The following is a 13,623-nucleotide window of genomic DNA, read 5'->3' as shown; positions in this document are numbered from 1 at the left end:
TCTGCGGAATGGGGAAAGCAGTGGACATGGTATACCTTGACTTTAGCAAAGCTTTTGATGCGATCTCCCACAATATTCTTGCCAACAAGTTAAAAAAAGTATGGCTTGGATGAATGAACTCTAAGGTGGCTATGAATCTGATTAGATTATCAGGCTCAATGTCTAGTTGGCAGCCAGTATCAAGTAGACTACCCCAAGAGCCAGCAGTGTTCCAACATCTTCATTAATTATCTGGATGAGGGGATGGGTTTCACCTTTAGCAAGTTTGTGGATGACACTAAGTTACAGGGAGAAGTAGATATATTGGAGGGTACGGATAGGGTCCAGAGTGACCTAGACAAATTGAAGGATTGGGCCAAAAGAAATCTGAGGTTCATCAGGGACAAGTGCAGAGTCCTGCACTTAGGCACTGGTGAGGCCACATCTGGGTTATTGTGTTCAGTTTTGGGTCTCTCACTAAAGAAAGGATATGGATAAACTGGAGAGCCCAGCAGACAGCAACAACAATTATTAGAGGTCTGGGGAAGGTGACTTATAAGGAGAGGTTGAGGAAACTGAGCTTTAGTCTGCAGAAGAGTGAGGGGGGATTTAACAGCAACTTTCAACTGCCTGACGGGGTGTTCCAAAGAGGATAGAACCAGGCTATTCTCAGTGGTGGTAAGTGGCAGAACAAGAAGCAATGGTCTCAAGTTACAGTGGTGGAGGTCCTATTTCACTAGGAGGGTGATGAAGACCTGGAGTGAGCTGTCTAGGGAGATAGTGGAATCTCCATTCTTAGAGATTTTAAGGGCAGGCTTGAGAAAGCCATGGCTGGAATGATTTAGCTGGGGTTGGTCCTGCTTTGAGCAGGAGGTTGGACTAGACAGCCTCTGAGGTCTCTTCTAACCCTAATCTTCTATTCTATGCCTTCAAGATGTCAGTTTTACAAATACAGAAAATGCCATGAAAATGACCACAATGGATGTCAAATGTGAGGCTGTCAAAGTAGAATTAAAAATCAGCCAAAAGAAAATGAAAATCCTAATAATTGAAAGACGAATCAGCAATAATGGTATACATTTGAGTGATATGTAAGAATACTGAATAATTAACACGTTTGTATTCATAAGGAGATGGAAGCATGAACTGTGAAGGCAAGTAGAGCTTTTCCAACAATGACAAATATCTGGAAAATGAAGGGATTCACACAAGAACCAAAAAAGAGTTACACAGTATTATTGTGATACCCACATTTTCACATGCTTCCAGAAACTGGCAAAGGCTCAAAACAAACAAAAAAAACCATAAAACATTCCATCAGAAACAGAATATTTGGTATCTGATAGCAGGGTAAAACAAACAATGCTGATGTGTGACTGGTTATCAGATTGTAGAGGCAATGATCAAAGAAAGAAAGCAGAAGGAGTATGGACACATACAGATGTCAAGAACATATTCCTAGACAGCATATAACCTAGAAGAACATAGAAAAGAAGAAAACAGATGGCATAAGAAAGTTATTGGGAAAGATGCCATTGTCATGCCATGGAAACATCTAATCTTATTCTGGATTTCCTCCCACAGACCTCTGCTCAGGTTTTTACAGTATTCCACTCCTTGGGCCCCTCTGCCTGTTAGTCCTACTCCTGCCTAGGAATATCTCTCCAGCATCTACCCTCTTGCTTCCAGGCTTGACTTCCTCTGACCAAGTTGGATTTTCCCCTTTTTCCTAGAGGCCAATGCTCAAGGCTTCCCTTCATTGGGGGGGTCTCCAGCTCTGGTCAGTTTTCACAAGTTCTGTTTTAGTTGTCAACTGAGTCTCCTGCAGCTTCTTCTACTAAACTCTTGCCAATTTTCTCCTGCTGCTTCCCATCTCTGACTCGTCAGCTCTCTCTCTCTCTCTCTCTCTCAAGATTTCAGAGAGTTCTCACCAACCAATCTCCTTCTGTTAGGGCCTACATGCCTGTTTTTAAGCCTAACTGGGGATCAGCTTACCATTCAAAGCTGTACTGGCCTCTACCCTCTTACAATGCCAGAGTCACCCTGTGACAATATGATGCAGGAATATCTAGAATGGCAATTACTGATGCTGCAAGGACATTAATGATACAATGTACTGGAAGTTTAGATTTAATGCACAGAAAGAAAAAGAAATCCATGTGTACCATATAGTAGAGTGGATAATACCTGCCAGTCATAACCAACTCAGACAGTCATCCCACTCCATCTCTTTCATGTAAAACAACCTTTTCCAAATGACCTTTATCAACTATCAAAATTCCTCCACCATTTCATCTCTGTGAATGACAGGCATAAATGAATCTACAACGTCTGTGTAAGAGTGACTAAATTCAATGTGTTTCAAAACTGCAGTCATTGTTTCAGTGTATTTTGTCACACCCATAACCATGGTATCTAAGCATTTTCTTAAGTAAAAGAAGCAATCAGATTTACAATGGCAAATTGAAATAAAACTATTTTCATTTCCTACTTCCCACTAAACTGTTACAAAAGTAAGTAGATTGTAGATAGCTTTGTGGGAAAAAAAGACTAAAAAAAGTGAGTTGCACTCATTATTATACTCTTAGAGTGGGTGAGACAGACTATTAGGTATTACTGGCTTAGACTAGTATGAATGAAAACCTACAGACACACAATTTCTTTGAAAATAATTTTGCGAATCAACATCATAGTTCAGTGTAACATCCTAGGGATATCCTCTGAAGATGTATAATCAGGGTTCAGAAAAATCAAAAAGGGGAAGGTCCTCAAATAAACCAACCCATGTCTTGTGCAAAGTCTACGCAGGGTGAGACAGGACTTTGGGCATCTTGTAATTGCTGTATGACATTCCAAACAATGCTGATGGGATCTATACAATTCACTGTCAAGCCTCAAGGCCTTGATTTAAAGACTGCCCAAGTAATCTGGTTACTGAACATTGATGGAATGAAATCCTGTATTTTATATGAAGAAAATATGACATTTGGGTGCTACCAAGCAGTGTTTGGCATAGGACCTGGGGTGGGTGGTAAAAGGTGGGGGTATAATGCTGACACTAATGTCCTTTGACACCTAAGGAGCCATTCACAGCCCCATAATGACTAAAGATTGCAAACTCTTACTATGCTTCATACAATCCTGCAACATCACTTATTCTAGGGGAGAGACAGCCAACAATAAGTAAGGAAATGGTTTTACAGCTAACTACTTAAGCTAGGTCTGGTCTTTTAATGATAACGTTCTAGTTTTTTTCTCCCCGGCCTGTTTTCTTTATGCATCTGGCAGCATTCTGTGTATTTTAAGAAAGAAATCACTTGGAATCACCACCCTGAGACAAGACTCTCCCACCTGCCCCAACATCCATTTTGCTTGGAGTTGGAAAACAGATAATCTGCAGAGAACAATGGGGCTCTGCTTCTCCCGGGTAACATGGTTTCACTTAGGCACGTAGGTTGAAGGACACAAACATCAACCAATACCAGTTAACCAAACAAAAAGAAAACATTTTTATTATTAAAACAAGACTACTGTTGCAAGCATAGTAAATGATTAGGTGCTAAAAGCCATGGATTGAAATAGATTCTGGGAGAATCCCTGGGCTGTAATCCTTAGTTACAAAAGAGAAAAACAATTAACCAGCTCAGACATGATTTCCAAATCCCCAAACAAGGAAAACAATAAAACCTGACAGACTATCTAAACTTTTCCCTACTTACACATTTCAATGAATTCAAGGAGTCTGTTCCTGGGAGAGTCCATCTCTCCTGCTCTGCAGGGGGAAAAATGCTGCTTGCTCCAAAACAAAGGGGAAAAAAACCTTTCTTGGTTTGAAATTCCTAATCTGCATTACATTGGCTGAATGCCCAAAGCCCCCCTTGGAGGGGCAGCTCCAAGTTATCTTAACCCTGTCCTCGCTCTCCAGGTAAGTCAAACTCTCCCTTGCAGTTCCTATTCATGACAACCTCAGTGAGTGCTTCAAGGTGTTTTGGAGGGAGGGAGCTTTTACTACTAGTACAAATTAAAGCACTCTCCCCAAATAGCTATGTGTTCAGTATAACTCATGTTTCACAAAACTGGGGGGAAAAAGAATGGTTTGGGTCAAACTAAATAAAAAATTACAATGCAATACAACTAATAGGAAAAAAAAATCTGATTTGGGTCAAGCTAATGGACCCCAAACAGATTTTTCCTCCTTTATAACTTTTAGCCCAACAAGCAAGGCACTCTCCAGGATATCTCCTCCCTTTGCCTGATACAGAGAAGGGATTTGAATGTGCATCTCCTACATTGCAAGAAAGAGTGACCTAACTGGACTATGGGATGGTCTGGGACAGATCTCCCTCAGGGTATGTCTACACTACCACCCTAGTTCGAACTAGGCTGGTTAATGTAGTCATACGAACTTGCAAATGAAGCCCGGGATTTGAATTTCCCGGGCTTCATTTGCATGTTGCCGGGCACCGCCATTTTTAAATGTCCGCTAGTGCGGACTCTGTGCCCGCGGCTCGGCCACACGCGGCACGAACTAGATAGTTCGGATTAGGCTTCCTATTCCGAACTATCTAGTTCGTGCCGCATGTAGCCGCGGGCATGGAGTCCGCACTAGCGGACATTAAAAATGGCGGCGCCTGGCAACATGCAAATGAAGCCTGGGAAATTCAAATCCCGGGCTTCATTTGCAAGTTTGTATGACTACATTAACCACCCTAGTTCGAACTAGGGTGGTAGTGTAGACATACCCTACGAGTCTCCTGATGAAGCTGTTCCAATTTAATATATAATTAAATAGTTACTGAAGTAGAGATTTAAACTTGGTCCTTTCACCCTACCTGAGGTGACTCACTCTTATCGTCTGGTCCAATGACAATAAAAATAGTAATTCATAGTAGTAATTCATAATTATTCATAAAGTGTCAAATTCACAAATATTTTTGATCGGCCAAAACTACATTTTTTATGAATAAACTATTCATCTGAAACATTTCACCCAGTGCTACTTTCAATATTGTAAGAGATTAGTTATAAAGGGTACCATTTTCTCTTCCATTTTCAAATAGAGGTGACTTATAAATGAGTAAGTTAACTTGTAACAAGTCACAATTATTCATATCAAAGATTTCATTAAAGTAAATATATGATGATGCATCATGAGGTGCAGCAGAACTTCAGAGTTACAAACATCTCAGGAATGGAGGTTGCTCACCTCCCGCCCACAGGCTCCTGGCCTGGCCAGCACCTTTCCATGCCTGCTTGTCCCCTGTGCTCACTGTCTAGGCCACAGATGGCCTTGCTCAAAGCAAATCACCTGCATCTGAACCGAGATCTTTAGGTGTTGCCTCACACATTAGGGCTAGGCTTCATGTGTCTTCTGGGATGACTGGCCTTCTCGCTTTCCTTCACAGCTGGACCAACTGCAAATGGGGCATGAGCTACACCTCCCGTGCCATCCACCTGGCCCCATGAGACCCACAGGTGCTGGCGACCCCGGGAAGACCTCAAGCGGGAACACATTGCCTGGTCTCTGGAGTGTCAAGACTGGAGTTTGGACATTGGCCACTTAGAAGGAGCTGTCACAGCAGGCCCAGAGCATGTGCACAGCATACACCATCATACAGGTGCACAGCATACACTGTCAACTGCCTGGTCACTGCCATTGAGTTATCCAGCAGCTTCCCCCCTGTGCAGCCTCTCCCAAGTCCTACCTGCCCCCGTTTCTACTCCTGCCCCCACCCCACGGCTTCTCCTCCTAGAAGGTGGTGGGACCACCTGAGGAAGGCGCCAGTCCCAGCCCCGTTCCTGAGCCCCACCTTACACTTTCTCCACCCTCCTCCCCTCTTCCTTCTCCCTCCCAGGTTCTTTCCCCAGTCCCTCCCCAGTTATATTTACCCCAAATGTAAACATAAAAGTTTGGTTTATTCTATCTGCAGGGGAGGGGAAGGTGGGAAGGGAGGGCAGGGAAAGTAAAGGGTGGGAGAGGAAAGATACAGAGGGGAAATGCCATGGCCACTTGTGGGGAGGCCTCTGCTCCCACCTTGGCAGGAATGTCTCCCCCTTGTTCTTGCATAGGTTGTGCAGGACACAACAGGCTACCACCACCTGGGGGACATTCCGTTTGTTGAGGTCCAGGTGGGCGAGGAGACAACAGAACCTCCTCTGCAAATGGCTGAAGGTGCCCTCCACCATGATGCAGGCTCTGCTAAGCCTGCCGTTGAAGTGTTCCTTGGTGGGGTTCAGGTGTGCAGCGTAGGGCTTCATCTGCCACAGGAGCAAGGGGTAGGCTGCTTCCCCCACAATCCACGTCCCTGACCCTGATGGTGCGGCCAGGGATAGAAGTGCCGGTGTGCATCTTCTGGAACAGCCTGGAGTTCCTAAAGATGCGGGCATTGTGAACCTTCCCCTACCACCCGACACTGATATCAGTGAAGCGTCCTCAGTGGTACATGAGGGCCTGCAGAGCTACTGAAAACTACTCCTTCTGGTCTATATAATCAGAGGCCTGGTGATTAGGGGCCTGGATAGGGATATGGGTGCCATCAATGCCCTCCTCCCCCACCGATGGGGAAGCCATGGTGGCAAAACCAGTGATGATGGGGTCCATGTCACCCAGAATGATGACCCTGTGCAGAATGGTGTTGATGGCCCTCACCACCTATTGAAGGTTACAAAGAGAATCACAGGGTTGCCAGAATGCTCAGGAATTCCCCAAGTCCAAGACTCTTCCCACAGCAGGATCAAGCCCAACTTACCTCATCCCAGGCAGGGCTTTGTGAAGGTGGAACTGTAAAACCTCCAGGGAGAGCGAGTCCACTTCTTCCTTCCCTAGGGAATCTCATGCCAGTGCTTCACCACCCTCCAGGGATGATAGCAAGAGAATCAAACCTGCATGATAATGGCCCCAATGGTCGATCTCCCCACGCCGATCTGGTTCCTGATGAAGTAATAGTTGTCCAGCGTGGCGAGCTTCCAAACAGTGATGGTGACCCACTTCTGGAGGAGGATGGCGAGCCTCATGTGGGTGTCCTGTGGCATAAGTTCAGTTGCGAGCCACTCACACAGCTCCAAGTAGGTGGCCTTCTACATGCAAAAGTTCTGGAGCCATTGCTGGTTGTCTCACCACTCCATGACGACATCCCACCAGTTGGAATGGGTGTTCCAGCCCCAGAAGCAGTGGTGCACGTTGGGGTGGAGCAGTTATGTTGCATGAGCTACACATGGAGTGGGATGAGGAGGGGCCCCAGAGTGAGCTGTGGGTCCTGATTCTTCAGTACCACATAGGCGACCTGCAAAAATGGTGCCAGGAGGTGCAGCATGAGGTCTAAGAGCCAGCGAGTGCTTTGCAGCAGATGGAGTGCTTCATGGCTGTAGTGCTCTGGTGTCCGCAAGGGCAACCAGAACACACAATGAGATTAATTTTCTGTCCCTTCAGGAGGTAGGCAAAAGAGAAGAGCCTGAGACATGACTGCAGAGGTGGGTCCCTTTAAGCACAAGCCTCAGATAACCTCAGGCAGCAGCTCCAGGAGGTGAGCACTGTCCTGATGCCCTGCCCGAAGTGCTTCCAAGGGCCTTAAATGTGATTCAGCATTCAGTGAATGTGGATACACTATTCCGATATAGCTCTGTGCTATTTCGATGGGCATTTGTTCTGTGGATGTGCTATTTCAAAATAGCTATTTTGGGAGATGTTATTCCAAAATAGCTTATTTCGAAATAATCGCATAGTGTAGATATACCCTAAGTGAACTATGCATGATCACTGGCAGAAGGACCATTCTCATGCCCCACAGTTTCATAGCCTGTTTAAGACCATGTGCTTTCCAAAAGAATTTGTGTTTACTGTTTTTTTCAGCTACCAGAAATGGCCTGTCTCTCCATCATGCTGAGTGTAATCAGCCACTAGTAACTGTCACCATTTAGACACCAAATATAATAGTGTAGATTTCAGTGACTGGTATCCCTGTGCAGGGTACCCTGATGTTATTGCTTTGCCTTATTTTTCTGATACAGAAAACTACACGTTCTTCATCAGTTAAAGACAAGGAACTTTGGGAGACCATCGTGTTTTCTCTGAGATTCATGGTAAATAAACGCTGCTGCGTTTTGAAGCATTTTCAAAATATAAAAAAATACTGCCATGGGAATGGTAATTAATATATTTTGTATCAGTTATATTATCCAGGTTAGATATAAACATATGAGTGATTTACAAATATACTATGATGGACTTTTAAACAAACTGAAGAAAACAAGCAAAAATACTGAAAGAAATAACTCTCCATGTGCAGAGGTCAAGGTTAGCTATTTTCCATATAAATTCTATGATATTACCCGGCCAAACGGAAGTATCAGGTTTATTTTTGTAAGTTAGACATAGCCCTTTTTGTATCGTGAGTGGCAGACACACAAATGATGTCAGTGTGTATGACTAATGGGTAAAAAATAAAGTGGATATTTTTATCTAGGTTCTGCAATGTCCTATTAATATACCACACTGTAGTTAAAGCTTTTACTTGAACCTGGCCCACACACAGCTTTCTCTGAACACTTCCACTACCAGACACTTTGATCTATTGTCATTCATGCATTTCTTAGCAAATGCTTGCCATGACATATACATTCATCTTCAAAAAGAAAATGGCACCTCACTACTAGGAGCATTTTTCTAAAGTAGCTAGATATATAATAAACAGGCTTACATAGGGTTCAGGCTTACATAGGGTTCACAATCTGAAGATGACCAAGTGCTTTGCAAGGTCAGTAAATAGGTAGCAATAACCTCATTTTACAGAAGGAGAAACTGAGGAACAAAGATGTAGGGAGCTTTCCTCAAGGCCACACAGTGGGAGTCCAGAACAGAATCCAATCTTTTCTTTACCAGTCACATGTGGCAATAAAGATCCATGCTTCCACCCTAACAAATTACTCAGAAAGAACAAACCAACTTTCGGGAAAAAACACCTGACTGAAATCTTACCAGTTATTCTTAATGAAGATCTTACAGTTCAGAAGTGAATCCCCCTCTTCCATCATTTCCAACTGTTCTCTTCTTATTCCTTTCAATTAATCTATATGGCTGTGTCTAGACTGCAGGGTTTTTTTTTAAAAAAAGTAGCCTTTTTTTTCGAAAAAACTTCACCTGCGTCTAGACTTCAGCTGCGTTCTTTCAAATTAAATCGAAAGAATGCGGTTTTTCTTTCGACAGCGGTACTCCTCATTTCACGAGGAAGAACGCCTTTTTTCAAAAGTGCTCTTTCGAAAAAAGGCGTTCTTGAATGCAAACAGGGCTTTTTCGAAAGAGAGCATCCAGACTGCCTGGGTGCTCTCTTTTGAAAAAGCGACGAGGAGTCCTGTGGCACCTTATAGACTAACTGAAGTGTAGGAGCATAAGCTTTCGTGGGCAAAGACCCACTTCATCAGATGCATGTAGTGGAAATTTCCAGAGGCAGGTATAAATATGCAGGCCAGGATCAGGCTGGAGATGACAAGGTGGATCCAATCAAGGAGGATGAGGCCCACTTCTAGCAGCTGATCTGGAGGTGCGAATTCCAAGAGAGTAGAAGCTGCTTTTGTAGTTAGCTAGCCATTCACAGTCTTTGTTTAATCCAGAGTTGATTGTGTCAAACTTGAAGATGGACTGTAGCTCAGTAGTTTCTTTTTGAAGTCTGGTCCTGAAGTTTTTTTGCTGCAGGATGGCTACTTTTAGATCTGCAATTGTGTGTCCAGGAAGATTGAAGTGTTCCCCTACAGGTTTTTGTATGTTGCCATTCCTAATATCAGATTTGTGTCCATTGATTCTTTTACGTAGGGACTGTCCAGTTTGGCCGATGTATATAGCAGTGGGGCATTGTGGCACATGATGGCATATATTACATTGGTAGATGTGCAGGAGAATGTACCAGTGACAGTATGGCTGATCTGGTTAGGTCCTGTGATGGTGTTGCTGGTGTATATATGTGGGCAGAGTTGGCACCGAGGTTTAAACAGCTCACTTTTTCGAAAGAAGAGGTTGCAGTCTAGACGCTGTCTTTCGAAAGAGGCTTGTAGTCTAGACGTACCCTATGAGTAATTCCAAGCCAACCCTACTCCTCAGCATGTGGTTCTCTCTCTATCCCTGAGTTAACTGTCATTATCCCTAACTTTCATTGTAATTCTTATCATGGGATCTTAGGGCTTCAAGCAGGTTTGAAAATGTGTCCTGTAGCACAGGTCACAGACAGATTGTGCTTTCTGAAAACACTGTCACTATTGAAATTATAGTATTCAATCCTAAATTAAATACTCTAATTTCAAAATTTTATACTGAACGAACAGCACAGAACCATGAAGTTATAAACTATGTTTTTCTCCACTACGCTGACGTTTTATTTATTTATCTTGATTTCAAATACATAAAATGCACATGTTCTAAGTTTTATTTGCCTCTTGCAAAAATAAAAAAATCACATAGATCAACTTCCTCAATTTATTTGTGACTTATCAGTGAATTGTTTTTGTGTGTGCGGAGTGACAGCTTTGTATCAGCAGAAGTGGATTTAATTTCAGTTTTATTTACATTTAATTAAGTTTTATGGGAAAACAGTTAATGCCATTGGCTGAAAATATAGGCTGCTATTTTATGCACTGCCTGAAGCATTTGGTCACTTTTTAAACTCAATAACAATAGTCTAGAGAGTTTTCAGTTACAGGGAAGAACTATGTATGTTCTTTTGTTGGCTGAGCTTGTAAAGGCCTTGCAACCAGCTTGACATTTGTTTGCATATATTTATGAATCTCATGTGATAACTTTTTAACATCACATCCAATCAATTTCAAAATCTCAGGGAATGTTTAAGGCATCAAAGGATTGATTTTGGGGAATCTGGAAAACTGAAAGGGGAAAAATACAGGACAAATGGAGTTCCTGTTAGCCAACTGGCACTACCACAGCTTCAAGTAACTCCTCAATCACCTCTGCATAGAGCCAAAATTCTGGTGGACATAGCACAAAGAGCCAAGGGAAAAAAGTTGTTGAGCAAAAAAAAAAAAAACAAAAAAAGGACCTGCCCCATAAATGAAATCTCCAATTTGGCTTTTTGGCCACATTAGGCTCCCGTTGGCCAGCGCCATCTTGCCAGCACCATTTTGCTTTGCTGCGCTGGATGGCTCCCCTGCATCTGGTGAGCCCAGGGAACTGGAGGCCAGGGGCCCTTTGTAGGGGCTTAGGAGCAGCTTCAAGGGCCACGGGTTATGCTTCACAAGCCACACTTTCTGCGGTGAAGAGCCGCATGTGGCTCGAGAGCCGTGGGTTGGCCATCTCTGGTCTATGGAATAAATCCATTAACAAAGCACCCCTTAGCTCATCTCTGCTCATCTTTCACTGCACTTTGAATGGTCTCTTAAAAGGTGTGTTAACTATTTATGCTAAACAATCTGTTCCCTCTCATGGCTTGTAGCTGTGGCATCTTGAATATCTTTCCCAGACCTGAAGAAGAGCTTTGTGTAGCTCAAAAACTTGTCTCTTTCACAAATGGAAGTTGGTCCAGTAAAATATATTAGAGAGACAAGGTGGGTGAGGTAATCAACTTCCCATGATATGTGTAATTAAACATGGCAGAGGCATCATTTATTGAAAGGTTTATTTACTGATAGTGTCAAATTTGCAAATGAATTGTAGCTCTGCAGTTTCTCTTTTAAGTCTGTTTTTGAAGTTTTTTTGTTGCAGGATGTCTACTTTTAAATCTTCTACCGTGTGTCTACAGATTTTTGTATGTTACCATTCCTGATATCTGATTTGTGTCCTTTTATTCTTTTACGGAGGGACTGTCCAGTTTGGCCAATGTATATGGCAGAGGGGCATTGCTGGCACATAATGGCATATATTACATTGGTAGATGTGCAGGTCAATGAGCCAGGGATGGTGTGGCTGATCTGGTTAGATCCTGTGATGGTGTCGCTGGTGTAGATATGTGGGCAGAGTTGGCACCGAGGTTTGTTGCAGGGATTGGTTCTTGAGTTAGAGTTACTGTGGTGTGGTGTATAGTTGATGGTGAGAATTTGCTTCAGGTTGGCGGGCTGTCTGTAGGTGAGGACTGGCCTGCCTCCCAAGGTCTGTGAGAGTGAGGGATCGTTGTCCAGGATGCGTTGTAGATCACTGATGATGCGTTGGAGAGGTTTTAGCTGGGAACTGTATGTGATGGCCAGTGATCTTCTGTTATTTTCTTTGTTGGGCCTGTCTTGTAGCAGGAGGCTCCTGGGTACATGTCTGCAGAGCTACAATTCATTTGCAAATTTGACACTATCAATTTAGGATTAAACTAAGTCTGTGAATGGCTAGCCAACTACAAAAGCAGTTTCTCCTCTCTTGGTGTTCACACCTCCACATCAGCTACTAGAAGTGGGCTACATCCTCCCTGACTGAATTGACCTCATTATCTCTGGCCTTCTTCTTTATTGGTATTCTTTTCTATTCATGTGCCTCTATATTTATACCTGCCTCTGGAATTTCCACTACGTTCATCTGAGAAGTGGGTCTTTGCCCACGAAAGCTTATGCTCCAATAAATAGATTAGTCTATAAGGTGCCACAGGACTTCTCGTTGTTTATGCAGATTCAGACTAACAAGGCTACCCCTCTGATACTCTGTACATATAGTACACCCTACGCCAGGAGTGGGCAAATACTGGATTGCAGGCCAGATCTGGACTGGCTGGGTTAGTCCCTTGCAAGCTGCCAACACTATATTTATCTGCACCTCAACAAATATGGGTGATTGCAGCTCTCTTTGGTCATGGATCACCATTCCCAGCCAATGGGAGTAGTGGGAAGCAGTATCCCAATCCGCCCACCCCTTATGTACAGCTACCCTCATGCTTGAAGTTGATCAGTTAAGCATATGCCAGATATAGCGTATGCCAGATAGAGGAACCTGAGTGATGAGACTGGAATCTAACAGAGTTCTTTGGGAACCGAGCAGAAGAGGTCTTAGAGCAGGAATCGGCAACCTATGGCTCACGAACTAAATATAGCTCAATACGGCAGCAAATATGATTCTTTTGGCCATCCCTGCTACCCCATGTGATGGAGCTGGAGCCATGCTGTGGTGCAACCACAGGAGCAGCTGTACCATGGCCCTGGCTCCAGCCCTGGTACATGGGGCAGCCGCCCGCAATGAAGTCTCATTCTTATTGCAGCCAGGTAACTGCCACGTGGCGCTGGCTCCAGCTTCAGCCCTTTCCCGGGACTGGAGCAACAGCCAGGGTGGGCCACGTGGTGGCTGCCCTGGGTACTCCCAGGGCGGGCTTTGTGGCAAGTGGCTTGGTCTGTGGCTGGGGCTAGGGCCAGGGCTATAGCCCCAATCACAGCCCAGCCCCCATTTGGCCACAGAGTCCTGTCCCCGGCCCTGATCCTGGGGGAGGCCCCATGGTCTGGCTCCAGTCCCCCGCTCCTGCTGTGGCATGGGTAGCAAGGGAGGTCACAATTCAGCTGTGGCAATCCTGGCCCAGCCCCTCATCCAGCCACTGCTGCCTGGGTGCAGCAGCCCAGCCCCAGACAGGTAAAGTGATCTCCCTCCTTGTCTCCCCCCGCCACATACTCTCCTTCCCACCCCCAGAACCCTGCCCTGTCTCCTGCCCCTCCCACACACACCAGCCCCTTGCCCTGAGCCCC

At 44.4% G+C, this 13,623-nt stretch overlaps 1 protein-coding gene and 1 long non-coding RNA gene across 12 annotated transcripts in view; one reads left to right on the top strand and one right to left on the bottom strand.

Annotated features, from left to right (window-relative positions):
• SHANK2 (SH3 and multiple ankyrin repeat domains 2) overlaps window positions 1–13,623 on the bottom strand; it is a 690,873-nt gene that overhangs the window by 374,483 nt on the left and 302,767 nt on the right. The gene's annotated exons all lie outside the window — the stretch shown is intronic.
• Window positions 1–13,623, top strand: part of LOC142829168 (uncharacterized) — a 139,876-nt gene that overhangs the window by 55,679 nt on the left and 70,574 nt on the right. The window contains exons 3-4 of the long non-coding RNA XR_012903549.1: window positions 5,385–5,597; window positions 7,987–8,058. This is a non-coding gene — a long non-coding RNA (uncharacterized LOC142829168). The remainder of the gene's footprint in view (window positions 1–5,384; window positions 5,598–7,986; window positions 8,059–13,623) is intronic.

This window comes from Pelodiscus sinensis, chromosome 4 (genome assembly GCF_049634645.1).
Source record: "Pelodiscus sinensis isolate JC-2024 chromosome 4, ASM4963464v1, whole genome shotgun sequence".
Taxonomy (NCBI): Eukaryota; Metazoa; Chordata; order Testudines; family Trionychidae; genus Pelodiscus; species Pelodiscus sinensis.
Note: the sequence above shows the minus strand (reverse complement) of the source record. Positions and strands in the feature narration are given on the sequence as shown.